Genomic DNA, 12,874 nt, shown 5'->3' on the forward strand with positions numbered 1-12,874 from the left:
GCGATCCGGGATACTTTGTACCTTAAACCCTAACCTTAACCTTAATCCCTACCCTTACACTTACCTTAATCATAACCCTTACCTAACCCTAACCATAACACTTAACCATTTTCATTTCAACTTCAACGAGGTAGGGACGTCCCAAGGATCTCAGATTGCAATGACCGAAAAAGCATGTACAGTATGAGTAAAAGGATCATTTAGCCAAAACTGTTTTTACACGAGTACTATCATATTGTAAAGAAAAAGGTTTTTACAGAAAAATACTTTGAACTGAGTGTGTTTAGTGGGTAGGCAGTAGCAATGTGTAAGTCAAGTTTATGCTATTTATTGTCGTGTTCTGATTTCTATTTTCAGGGAAAAATATTTTGAACCATGTTACTTTACATAATTTGTTTACTGTAAGTACAGTGATAGAAAGGAAGGGAATATCTCTATTTTGGCAGTAGCAAAATGAGGAGGAAATGTTCCATTTCTAAGAGTTCTTGTTAGTGTTGTTGGGATGCATTTTTTCATGAGTATCAGGAAACGAAGTGAATGAAATGTTAAGTTTAGCTTTCTGGAGGTAGGTAGGTATTTGCTGAAGTAGGGCATAGCATCAAATATGATCACAAACAGGCGATCTTTACAAGACATGATAGAGTGTCAAAATTTGCATATAAAATGGTGATATGGGAAATTATATTATTACAGTGTAATCAATCACTTTATCTAAATGTATAAAGCTTTTACTGAGCTTCTGCGCTTCGATTGAATAGACTACATTTTGTGTTGTCCCCTCCTTCAGGACTGTGTCAAGTAATCAAAGGTAAACTTCTGCTTATTGATTGTGCTGCCATGAGATTATATGTACAGTGAATTTAAAAGCACAATTTAGACATGACTATTCACAGTATGTACGAATGTATGGGCAAATGTGTGTAAAGTGTGAATGCTGCAGCCTACAACCTCATGTGAATTTAAGAAAGTGCCTAAATTCAAGTTCAGTATCTCAATCCCATCATTCAGATCTCAAAGCAGAAGAGGACAACATACAAGGGGATCGGCAAGACATACCACACAGAGCAAAGTCTGTGAACGTGCTTCATGGCTGTTTAACCTGCCCTAATGGCTATCTACAGTACAGCATCTCTAGAACGCTGGTAACTAATTACAGATAATCCTTGCTCAATGTATTATGAGACCCTCCTTCATCTTTATATCTACTCTTGATTTTCATTAGGAGCCATTAGAAAAGGTTCAAAATTAGTCCCAAAGTAGGCGTGTTCCTATTCCATTTACACCAGAATTAGCAGATACTTGAATGGGAACAGTAGTGGAGTAAGTACATGGGCAGTGTTGAGAATGTACACCACCATTCAAAAGTGTGGGGTCAGTTTGGGGAAATGTCCTTATTTTTGAAAGAAAGGCAACTTTTTTGTACATTAAAATAATATCAAATTGATCAGAAATACGGTGTAAACATTTAATGTTATTTCTTCTGAAACTCGTCATTCTATTCTTGTTCTGAGAAATGATGGCTATTCCATGTGAGAAATTGCCAAGAAATTGAAGATCTCGTACAACGCTGTGTACTACTCCCTTAACAGACAGCGCAAACTGTCTCTAATCAGAATAGAAAGAGGAGTGGCAGGGCTCAGTGAACAACTGAGCAAAATGACATGTACATTACAGTGTCTATTTTGAGAAACAGACGCCTCACAAGTCCTCAACTGGCAGCTTCATGAAATAGTACCTGCAAAACACCATTCCCAACATCAACAGTGAAGAGGTGACTCCGGAATGCTGGCCTTCTAGGCAGAGTTTCAAAGAAAAAGCCATATCTCAGACTGGCCAATAAAAAGACAAGATTAAGACGAGCAAAAGAACACAGACACTGGAGAGAGGAACTCTGCCTATAAGGCCAGCATCCCGGAGTCGCCTCTTCATTGTTGATATTGAGACTGGTGTTTGCGGGTACTATTTAATGAAGCTGCTCAATGTACACAGTAAAGTGCATGTTAGTCCAGGATGAGTCTTAATCTGCGCCTGGGAAACTGTCCCGCAAAGCCCATTTGTAACGGCAGATGTCCTCTTCGTCTGAAGAGGAGTAGGGATTGGACCAAGATGCAGCGTAGTAAGTGTCCATAACTTTAATCAAAGAAAGCACTGAACACTGAATACCAAAAGAAACGTGAAGAAACTAAACCAAAACAGTACCGTGTGGCGACAAACACTGACACAGAAACAAACACCCACAATCCAAAAGTGAAACCCAGGCTACCTAAGTATGATTCTCAATCAGAGACAACTAATGACACCTGCCTCTGATTGAGAACCATACTAGGCCGAAACAGGAACCACACATAGAAAAACAAACATAGACTGCCCACCCCAACTCACGCCCTGACCATACTAAATAAAGACAAAACAAAGGAAATTAAGGTCAGAACGTGACACCATTACACATTGTTTAATGGGTAATATTGGAAGAAGTACTTTCAATACTGGAAAATTCCCAAACATTCTCAGATCTTATCTTCCTTGTTTTTCATGTCTAAGATGCAAGAGTTTTTTGCGTGCCATTTTGTTAAATATAATTAAATAAAACCTTAACAAAATATGACATGACACACAGTGTTCCCTTTGATTATCTTTAAGGATCTTGGCCTAAGGTATAAAAATATATTCACTCAGACTTACATTTGGAATCTTTCATAAGTGGTACTGTATGTCTTTTTTTTAAACGCAACTTTCGAAAGAATATCTGGAGTTTCTGACATTGTTTGAAGTTGAGAGATCATTTAGTGATGTTTGGGAAATGATTTACAACTGAAAGTGAAAGGCACTCACAATCACTCTCAACAGAGAGCTCTGAAGAAATAACTTATTCCCTACTGACAGTCAGACAGAGATAAATACGCTTATTTCAAGTGCGAGAGAAAATTGAATTTAGAGCGGACAGCGTTACACACAACAAGACAGACCTCTCTGTCAAATTCCAAATCAAACTGAAAGACAGGAAAAAAAAGAAAAGAACACAAAGCACGGTGGATAAAGAGACCAAAAACAAGTTTCTTTTTTATTTTGTCTACTCGTTGTATGAATCATTTATGTCATATATGTGTCAAAATAATTTCTCCCTCTATTGGGAATACACTGGAATTCCAAACAGACTGGGATAATCCTATTCTGGAAAAAAGAAAGCAAAGAAAAACAGTTTAACACATTTTTGGAATATATTGTATTTGGCAGCAAACCAAGTAAACAATGTTGTTCAAAGATGCACAGCTGCTTAAATTCAACCAAGCCCAGGAGCCTTCTTTCAGCTATGGTTTCACCTGGATACAACATCCAACAGCCGCAGTTCATCTCCCTTTGAAGCAGAGAGATGCTACCTGAACAATGGGTGGAAGACTGCAACGTACCAAAGAGAGATGATTCAGGTTCAGTCAAACTCATTGTGCTGAGCATTTTTTAAATGTTTTACTATGGATGTTAAAAGGGGCAGTGTAGCTAAAACATGATTATGTTGTTTCTTTCCACACTATGAGGTCGAAATAACACTCTGATATTATGAAAATTATGATCATGCTCTTTTTGTGTAAAAGCTGTTGATCCACATCATGATGTCACAATGTGATCTGATTATAATAGACCAATGACTGTTGATCTGGGTCGGTAAGGTTATGGGCTCTAGACCACCATATCAGAGATTCAGGGCTGTGTATGTAAATATTTTCAGAGTTGTCTTCATAACACCCACACAACAAGATTGAGAATTTCAAGGACAATCGGAGGCTCAGGGAAATAAGTGATAAAATGTATATTTGGTTATTTTCCTAAAAAACACACACACAGTGATTTATTAGACATACAGTGTAGATATATATTTTTTTTACAAAGACTACATAGGTGCTTTAAATGTTAGATTGGATAATGTATTCAACAAATAAACATCACAACAACAAGATACAGTATGCACAACAGTAATATTTATCAAATTCATCTCATATTCACTCAAAGTTCAACCCAAATTTTAGAGCTGCTTAAAAAACGGATTCTTCCAACAGTGAAAAGGGGACAAAATGCAATTTTGCATAGTATACACATTTGCCTTTGCCAAATTGTAAAAACTACATAACAGTGCAGGCATATACAAATTCAGGATCCATACTTCAACAAGAAATATTACACTATGGACAGCATCAGCGTGTACTCTGTCCCTCAAATGAAATAACAGATAAGGCATCATGTCGTAACCAAAAAAAGTGTTCAACAAATCAATATATATTTTATGTTTTAGATTCTTCAAAGTAGCCACCCTTTGCCTTGATGACAGCTTTGCCCACTCTTGGCATTCTCTCAACCAGCTTCATGAGATAGTCAGCTGGAATGCTTTTCCAACAGTCTTGAAGGAGTTCCCAAATATGCTGAGCACTTGTTGGCTGCTTTTCCTTCACTCTGCGGTCCAACTCATCCCAAACAATCTCAATTGGGTTGAGGTCAGGTCATCTGATGCAGCACTCCATCACTCTCTTTCTTGGTAAAATAGCCCTTACACAGCCTGGAGGTGTGTTTTAGATCATTGTCCTGTTGAAAACGTAATGATAGTCCACTAAGTGCAAACCAGATGGGATGGCGTATCGCTGCAGAATGTTGTGGTAGCCATGCTGGTTAAGTGTGCCTTGAATTATAAAAAAAATCAAAGTGTCACCAGCAAAGCACCCATCACACCTCCTCCTCCATGCTTCACGGTGGGAACCACAAATGTGGAAATCATCCATTCACTAACTGTGTCTCACAAAGACACAGCATTTGGAACCAAAAATCTCAAATTTGGACTCATCAGACCAAAGGATTTCCACCGGTCTAATGTCCATTGCTAGTGTTTCTTGGCCAAAGCAAGTCTCTTCTTCTTATTGGTGTCCTTTAGTAGTGGTTTCTTTGCAGCAATGAAGGCCTGATTCACGCAGTCGCCTCTGTTATGACTTTATTTTCATTAATCTGATGACTGTTATTTATTTAATCCACTAACTATGCTTAATTGTTACCCAAATTAATCATGTAACAATTTACAAATTAGGAGGATTTGGGGCACTACAGAAGAAGTTATTTAGAGAGTTACCATCTCCCAAATTAAACTCTATAAGGTCTTTACCTATTTAGGTATCAGGAGTGGACCGATCACCTCTGCTAAGGCGGGGGACCCTGTCAATTCGGCTGAGGCGCGGGAACATAATGACCTAGATCGCCGAAAAGAGAGCATATGTGACAGTACCCCCTCCCCGGCGCATTCTGCTCCAGCCACAGGAAGCCTACCAACGGGATGATCTGCTGAGGCACAGAAACCTGACAAACCGGCTGAGGCGTGAGAGCCTGATGAGCCGGAAACCCAGGCAGGTAATCAAGGAGGTGATGGAGTTCAGGTGAGTGTCAATATGTGCCATAACGAGCAGCCTGATGACCTAGAGGCCGGAGACGGAGCACACGTGGAAGTTACTGCATGATTCCATATGTGTTATTTCATAGTTTTGATGTCTTCGCTATTATTCTACAATGTAGAAAATAGTAAAAATCAAGAAAAACCCCTGAATGAGTAGGTGTGTCCAAACTTTTGACTGGTACTCAGGGTTTTACTTGATTTTTTCTGTATATTGAAAAGTAGCCAGAGTGAATCAGTTGTGATGTGACAAGGCAGGGGTGGTATACAGAAGATAGCCCTAGTAAAAGACCATGTCCATATTATGGCAAAAGCTTGATGACAAAATTTGCCCACAAGTAGGACAGCCGTGCCACCTTCCTGTTCAAGTGAGCACAGCACAACAAGGTGAGTCCAAAAATGTCTTGTATGCTACTGCATAAATGATGTAATATGCCAGGGAGATATGCATACCGTAGCTAAGAAAGTAATACTAAGTGTATGTCGTGTAGTAAGCTGTTAGTAGTCCATGTGCCTCACTTTAATAACTTAGTCCCTTTCCCCCTCGTAATTTAGGCTACTGTTCTGACTTGGTGGTGCACATGTAGACTTTAGTCTGTTTCCGACAAATGTCATCATCAAATATTGTAAGAACTTTAATTGTCTGCTTATAGTCTCCCTTTATTTATCCTACGGCTCTGACTTGGTGTACTGGGAGAATACTGTTCTGAATTTTGTTGATGTAAATTTCAAAAGTGCTGAACAAATAGTTATATTGACTATGTCCGTCTTAGTTTGCTCATTAATATCTTTAAACAAAATTACAGATTGCCTCTTATCTGTTCATCGTTCTCTTATGCCTTAGTTTGTACATCTCAATTGTCAGTAGAAACCACACCAGTTTAAGCAAGTCAGCCATATCAGCTATGTTTTTAAAAAGGCAGTAATTGAGGCTGAATGAACTGTTTTGCTGCCAGACAAGGCTCCGCTGATAGCCATGTGTAGCAGTGGTAAGGATTCACTCCATGGTGCTGAAAAGAAAGCTCTGCTGTTGGTGCAGCTTTATGTAGGCCCTAACAGTTTGTGGGTGTCGCACCCTAACCTTAGAGATCCTTTTTATTCTCTATTTTGGTTAGGTCAGGGTGCGATTAGGGTGGGTAGTCTAGTTTTTAATTTCTATGTTGGCCTGGTATGGTTCCCAATCAGAGGCAGCTGTCTATCGTTGTCTCTGATTGGGGATCATATTTAGGCAGCCTTTTCCCACTGGGTTTTTGTGGGATCTTGTCTATGTCTAGTTGCCTGTGTGTCTAGTTGTTTCACGGTTCTTTTTGCGCTTTATTGTTTTCTGTGAGTTTCATCCAATAAACATGTGGAATTCTATGCGCGCTGCGCCTTGGTCCATTAATTCAACAAATGATCGTGACAGTGGGCACTATTTGTCACCGTTATAGTGCAATTAATGTATTGTTTAGTGTTGTGTTGTATAGTGGCTTTGTTGGCATGCGTCTAAAAACATTTTGGGGAGTTTGCCCTACCAAGATTTGCATGCTTAAATAGCCACTGGTTTTCATTAAACCAGTATTTATTTATATTTTTTTATTTCACCTTTATTTAACCAGGTAGGCTAGTTGAGAACAAGTTCTCATTTACAACTGCGACCTGGCCAAGATAAAGCAAAGCAGTGCGACACAAGCAACAACACAGAGTTACACATGGAATAAACAAACAGAGTCAATAACACAAGAGAAAAGAAAGTCTATATACAGTGTGTGCAAATGGTTTGAGGAGGTAAGGTAATAAATAGTAGCGGAGTAATTCCAATTTATAAAATGAACACTGGAGTGATAGATGAGCAGATGATGATATGCAAGTAGAAATACTGGTGTGCAAAAGAGCAGAAAATTAAATAAAAACAATATGGGGATGAGGTAGGTAGATTGGGTGGGCTATTTACAGGTGGGCTATGTACATCTGCAGGATCAGTTAGCTCCTCAGAAAGTCAATGTTTAAAGTTAGTGAGAGAAATACAAGTCTCCAGCTTCAGCAATTTTTGCAATTCGTTCCATTCATTGGCAGCTGAGAACTGGAAGGAAAGGCGTCCAAAGGAGGTGTTGGCTTTGGGGATGACCAGTGAGATATACCTGCTGGAGCGCGTTCTACGGGTGGGTGTTGTTATTGTGACCAGTGAGCTGAGATAAGGCGCAGCTTTACCTAGCATAGACTTATAGATGACCTGGAGCCAGTGGGTCTGGTGACGAATATGTAGCGAGGGCCAGCCATCGAGAGCATACAGGTCGCAGTGGTGGGTCGTATAAGGGGCTTTGGTGACCAAACGGATGGCACTGTGATAGACTGCATCCAGTTTACTGATTAGAGTATTGAAAGCTATTTTGTGAATGACATCGCCGAAGTCAAGGATTGGTAGGATAGGCAGTTTTACGAGGGTATGGTTAGCAGTATGAGTGAAGGAGGCTTTGTTGCGAAAAAGGAAGCCGATTCTAGATTTAATTTTGGATTGGAGGTGTTCAAGATTAGAATGGAAGGAGAGTTTACAATCTAGCCAGACACCTAGCTATTTGTAGTTGTCCACATATTCTAAGTCAGAACCGTCCAGAGTAATGATGCTAGTCGGGCGAACGGGTGCGGGCAGCGAACGGTTGAAAAGCATGCATTTGGTTTTACTAGTGTTTAAGAGCAGTTGGAGGCCACGGAAGGAGTGTTGTATGGCATTGAAGCTCGTTTGGAGGTTAGTTAACACAGTGTCCAAAGAAGGGACAGATGAATACAGAATGGTGTTGTCTGAATAGAGGTGGATCAGGGAATCACCCGCAGCAAGAGCAACATCATTGATATATACAGTGGGGAGAACAAGTATTTGATAACCTGCAAAATTAGCAGGGTTTCCTACTTCCAAAGCATGTAGAGGTCTGTATTTTTTATCATAGGTACACTTCAACTGTGAGAGATGGAATCTAAAACAAAAATCCAGAAAATCACATTGTATGATTTTTAAGTAATTAATTAGCATTTTATTGCATGACATAAGTATTTGATACATCAGAAAAGCCAAACTTAATATTTGGTACAGAAATCTTTGTTTGCAATTACAGAGATCATACGTTTCCTGTAGTTCTTGACCAGGTTTGCACACAGTGCAGCAGGGACTTTGGCCCACTCCTCCATACAGACCTTCTCCAGATCCTTCAGGTTTCGTGGCTGTCACTGGGCAATATGGACTTTCAGCTCCCTCCAAAGATGTTCTATTGGGTTCAGGTCTGGAGACTGGCTAGGCCACTCCAGGACCTTGAGATGCTTCTTACGGAGCCACGCCTTAGTTACCCTGGCCGTGTGTTTCGGGTCGTTGTCATGCTGGAAGACCCAGCCACGACCCATCTTCAATGCTCTTACTGGGGGAAGGAGGTTGTTGGCCAAGATCTCGCGATACATGTCCCCATCCATCCTCCCCGCAATACGGTGCAGTCGTCCTGTCCCCTTTGCAGAAAAGCATCCCCAAAGAATGATGTTTCCACCTCCATGCTTCACGGTTCGGATGGTGTTCTTGGGGTTGTACTCATCCTTCTTCTTTCTCCAAACATGGCGAGTGGAGTTTAGACCAAAAAGCTCTATTTTTGTCTCATCAGACCACATGACCTTCTCCCATTCCTCCTCTGGATCATCCAGATGGTCATTGGCAAACTTCACACGGGCCTGGACATGCTCTGGCTTGAGTAGGGGGACCTTACGTGCGCTGCAGAATTTTAATCCATGACGGCGTAGTGTGTTACTAATGGTTTTCTTTGAGACTGTGGTCCCAGCTCTCTACAGGTCATTGACCAGGTCTTGCCATGTAGTTCTGGGCTGGTCCCTCGCCTTCCTCATGATCATTGATGCCCCACGACGTGAGATCTTGCATGGAGCTCCAGACCGAGGGTGACTGACCGTCATCTTGAACTTCTTCCATTCACTAATAATTGTGCAAACAGTTGTTGCCTTCTCACCAAGCTGCTTGCCTATTGTCCTGTAGCCCATCCCAGCCTTGTGCATAACTACAATTTTATCCCTGATGTCCTTACACAGCTCTCTGGTCTTGGCCATTGTGGAGAGGTTGGAGTCTATTTGATTGAGTGTGTGGACAGGTGTCTTTCATACAGGTAACAAGTTCAAACAGGTGCAGTTAATACAGGTAATGAGTGGAGAACAGGAGGGCTTCTTAAAGAAAAACTAACAGGTCTGTGAGAGCCGTAATTCTTACTGGTTGGTAGGTGATCAAATACTTATGTCATGCAAGAAAATGCAAATTAATTACTTAAAAATAATACAATGTTATTTTCTGGATCTTTATTTTCGATTCCGTCTCCCACAGTTGAAGTGTACCTATGATAAAAATGACAGACCTCGACATCCTTTGTAAATAGGAAACACTGCCGATTTTGCAGGTTATCAAATACTTGTTCTCCCCACTGTACAGAGAGAAGAGTCGGCCCGAGAATTAAACCCTTCGGTACCACGATAGAGACTGCCAGATGTCCGGACAACAGGCCCTCCGATTTGACACACTGAACTCTGTCTGAGAAGTAGTTGGTGAACCAGGTGAGGCAGTCATTTGAGAGTCTGCTGATAAGAATATGGTGATTGACAGAGTCGAAAGCCTTGGCCAGGTCGATGAAGGCGGCTGCACAGTACTGTCTTTTATCAATGGCAGTTATGATGTAGTTTAGTACCTTGAGCATGGCTGAGGTGCACCCGTGACCAGCTCGGAAACCGGGATGCACAGCGGAGAAGGTACGGATTCAAAATGGTGTCACACTCTGACCATGATTTGCGTTGTTTGTTTCTATGTTTTGTTTGGCCAGGGTGTGATATGAGTGGGCATTCTATGTTGTATGTCTAGTTTGTCTATTTCTATGTGTTTTGGCCTGATATGGTTCTCAATCAGTGGCAGGTGTTTGTCGTTGTCTCTGATTGGGAACCATATTTAGGTAGCCGGTTTTGTATTGTGGTTCGTGGGTTATTGTCTATGTGATGTTGCATGTTTGCACTCAGTTTTGATAGCGGTCGTCTTGTTATTTTGTTTGTTTAGTATACTTCGTGTTTTTTCGTCTTTTATTAAAAAGATGTATTCACATCACGCTGCGCTTTGGTCTCACTACGACGATCATAACAAATGGTCAGTGATCTGTTTATTAGCTTGGCTTTTGAAGACTTTAGAAAGTCAGGGCAGGATGGATATAGGTCTACAACAGTTTGGGTCTTAGAGGGTCACCCCCTTTGAAAAGGGGGATGACTGTGGTAGCGTTCCAATCTTTAGGGATCTCGGATGATACGAAAGAGAGGTTGAACAGACTGGTAATAGGGTTTGCAAGAATGGCAGCGGATAATTTTAGAATGAGGTTCCAGATTTTCTAGCCCAGATTTGTAATGGTCCAGGTTTTGCAGCTCTTTCAGAACATCTGCTATCTGTATTTGTGTGAAGGAGAAGCTGGGGAGGCTTGCGGGGGATTCGGAGCTGTTGGCTGGAGTTGGGGTAGCCAGGAGGAAAGCATGGCCAGCCGTAGGGAAATGCTTATTGAAATTCTCGATTATTGTGGATTTATCAGTGGTGACAGTGTTACCTTGCCTCAGTGCAGTGGGCAGCTGGGAGGACGTGCTCTTATTCTCCATGGACTTTACAGTGTCTCAACTTTTTGGAGTTACAGCTACAGGATGCACATTTTTATAGAAGTGCTACTTGTGTATTTTTCTCTAAAATCATTACACTAATTGTAAATTGTAGACATAGTCATTCAAATCCATATTTTGATATTTCAGAAGTTTAGAAGTTAAACGTTTTGCTTTTCTGCATAGAAGCCTGTAAAGCAAATAAAAATCTGCCAGAGAAGGTCATTCAAAAAACATGCATGCAGGTGTAAATAAAATATGTCAGTGTTATTCCCAGATCCTTAGGACGTCCCTACCCTAAACCATAACCCTAACTTTAACCCCTACCCTAACCATAGCCACAACCATACCCTTACCTAACCTTTACCATAACCATTTAACATTTAAACTTCAGTGGAGGAGGGACTTCCCAAGAATCCCGGATAGCATAGACCAAATAAAATATGACTTAGATTTCAGATTATGACATTCAGCTTAGAATACCTAAACTGGCAAGATGCTGTACATCAAAGTGGTGCCTACTTTTCCATTGCAGGAAGGAAATGCTAAAACGAAGAGAAATGACCTTTATTAAATTACATTCTGGCGCTGCAACAAGGCTGATAGAGGGTGTTGAAAGCACTGAACGAAAACTGCTTGGATAATTTCAGGATGGCTCTTTTAAAGATGAGTGAGTCTTGAGTATGATTTATTATGCTAATATTTACTTAGGGTCTGGTGTTACAGAAGAGCATGATTAAATAGCCTTCTTGTCAGCCTAGTTTTGCCTTTAATCCTAGATCTTCCCAAATGCTGTGTTAGCCAACTGGAAAGTTTTAAGATGGATGATTTTCACTTGGACTACATGTCGGCATGGAATAAGTCGCAATCCCTCAGCTATAGCTGCTTTGGAGTGTTCCAGAATTGTCCTCCATCTACATATGCTTGCAGTACACTCAGGTTTGCTTGCATCATTGTGTCCCGCCACCCCCCACCCCCTCTTTTACTCTGCTGCTGATTTCTGTTGATCATCTACGGATAGTCACTTTAACTCTACCTACATGTACATATTACCTCAATTAGTCCGACTCACTGGTACTCCCGCACATTGACTCTGTACCAGTACTGTATATAGCCTCACTACTGTTATTTTCACTGTCATTTTACTATTGTTTACCTAATACCTATTTTTAAATCAAAATTGCACTGTTGGTTAGGGTTTGTAAGTAAGAATTTCACAGTAAGGTCTACTCCTGTTGAATTCAGTGCATGTGACAAATAAACCTCGATTTGATGTCTGCATTGCTGTATTTCAGCATATCTCTAATGTGAGTTTATTCTTGGATGGATCGTAGTCATGTGTCTCTGGTGCATTCTCTAATTGATTTACCTGTAATTTACCTGTCAAATATATTTTTGACCTTATATTCATTGGTAAGCAGAAAACAAACAATCTTTTTGAACTGTTTTGGAAAAGATTGGAGCAAGAAATGAAAAGGACAGATCTCAGCAACTTGTTTTTTTTAATGAGGAGGAGTGACATCTGTGCTGTGATACTGCTTTGACTCTATCTGTCACTGTTGCATCTCCCTGAAGTTGTGCCCACAAAACAAACACACATCAAACCGGGACAAAACTCATCAATAAAAGAGGCAACTGCATTTCCGACTCAGGAATATGTTACATGTTGTTTGGCAAATGCAGTTTTGTGTTTATACATGCATGGAGAGCCTCATCATTCTGGTCAGGGAAAATAAGGGCTTAATTGTTAAGATACTCTATTTTACATTCAGCAAGAGTAAGCTTGAGTTTATTCCAAAACAAATCAGTGGTGGT

The sequence above is a fragment of the Oncorhynchus masou genome, chromosome 32 (assembly GCF_036934945.1).
Source record: "Oncorhynchus masou masou isolate Uvic2021 chromosome 32, UVic_Omas_1.1, whole genome shotgun sequence".
NCBI classification, from domain to species: domain Eukaryota; kingdom Metazoa; phylum Chordata; class Actinopteri; order Salmoniformes; family Salmonidae; genus Oncorhynchus; species Oncorhynchus masou.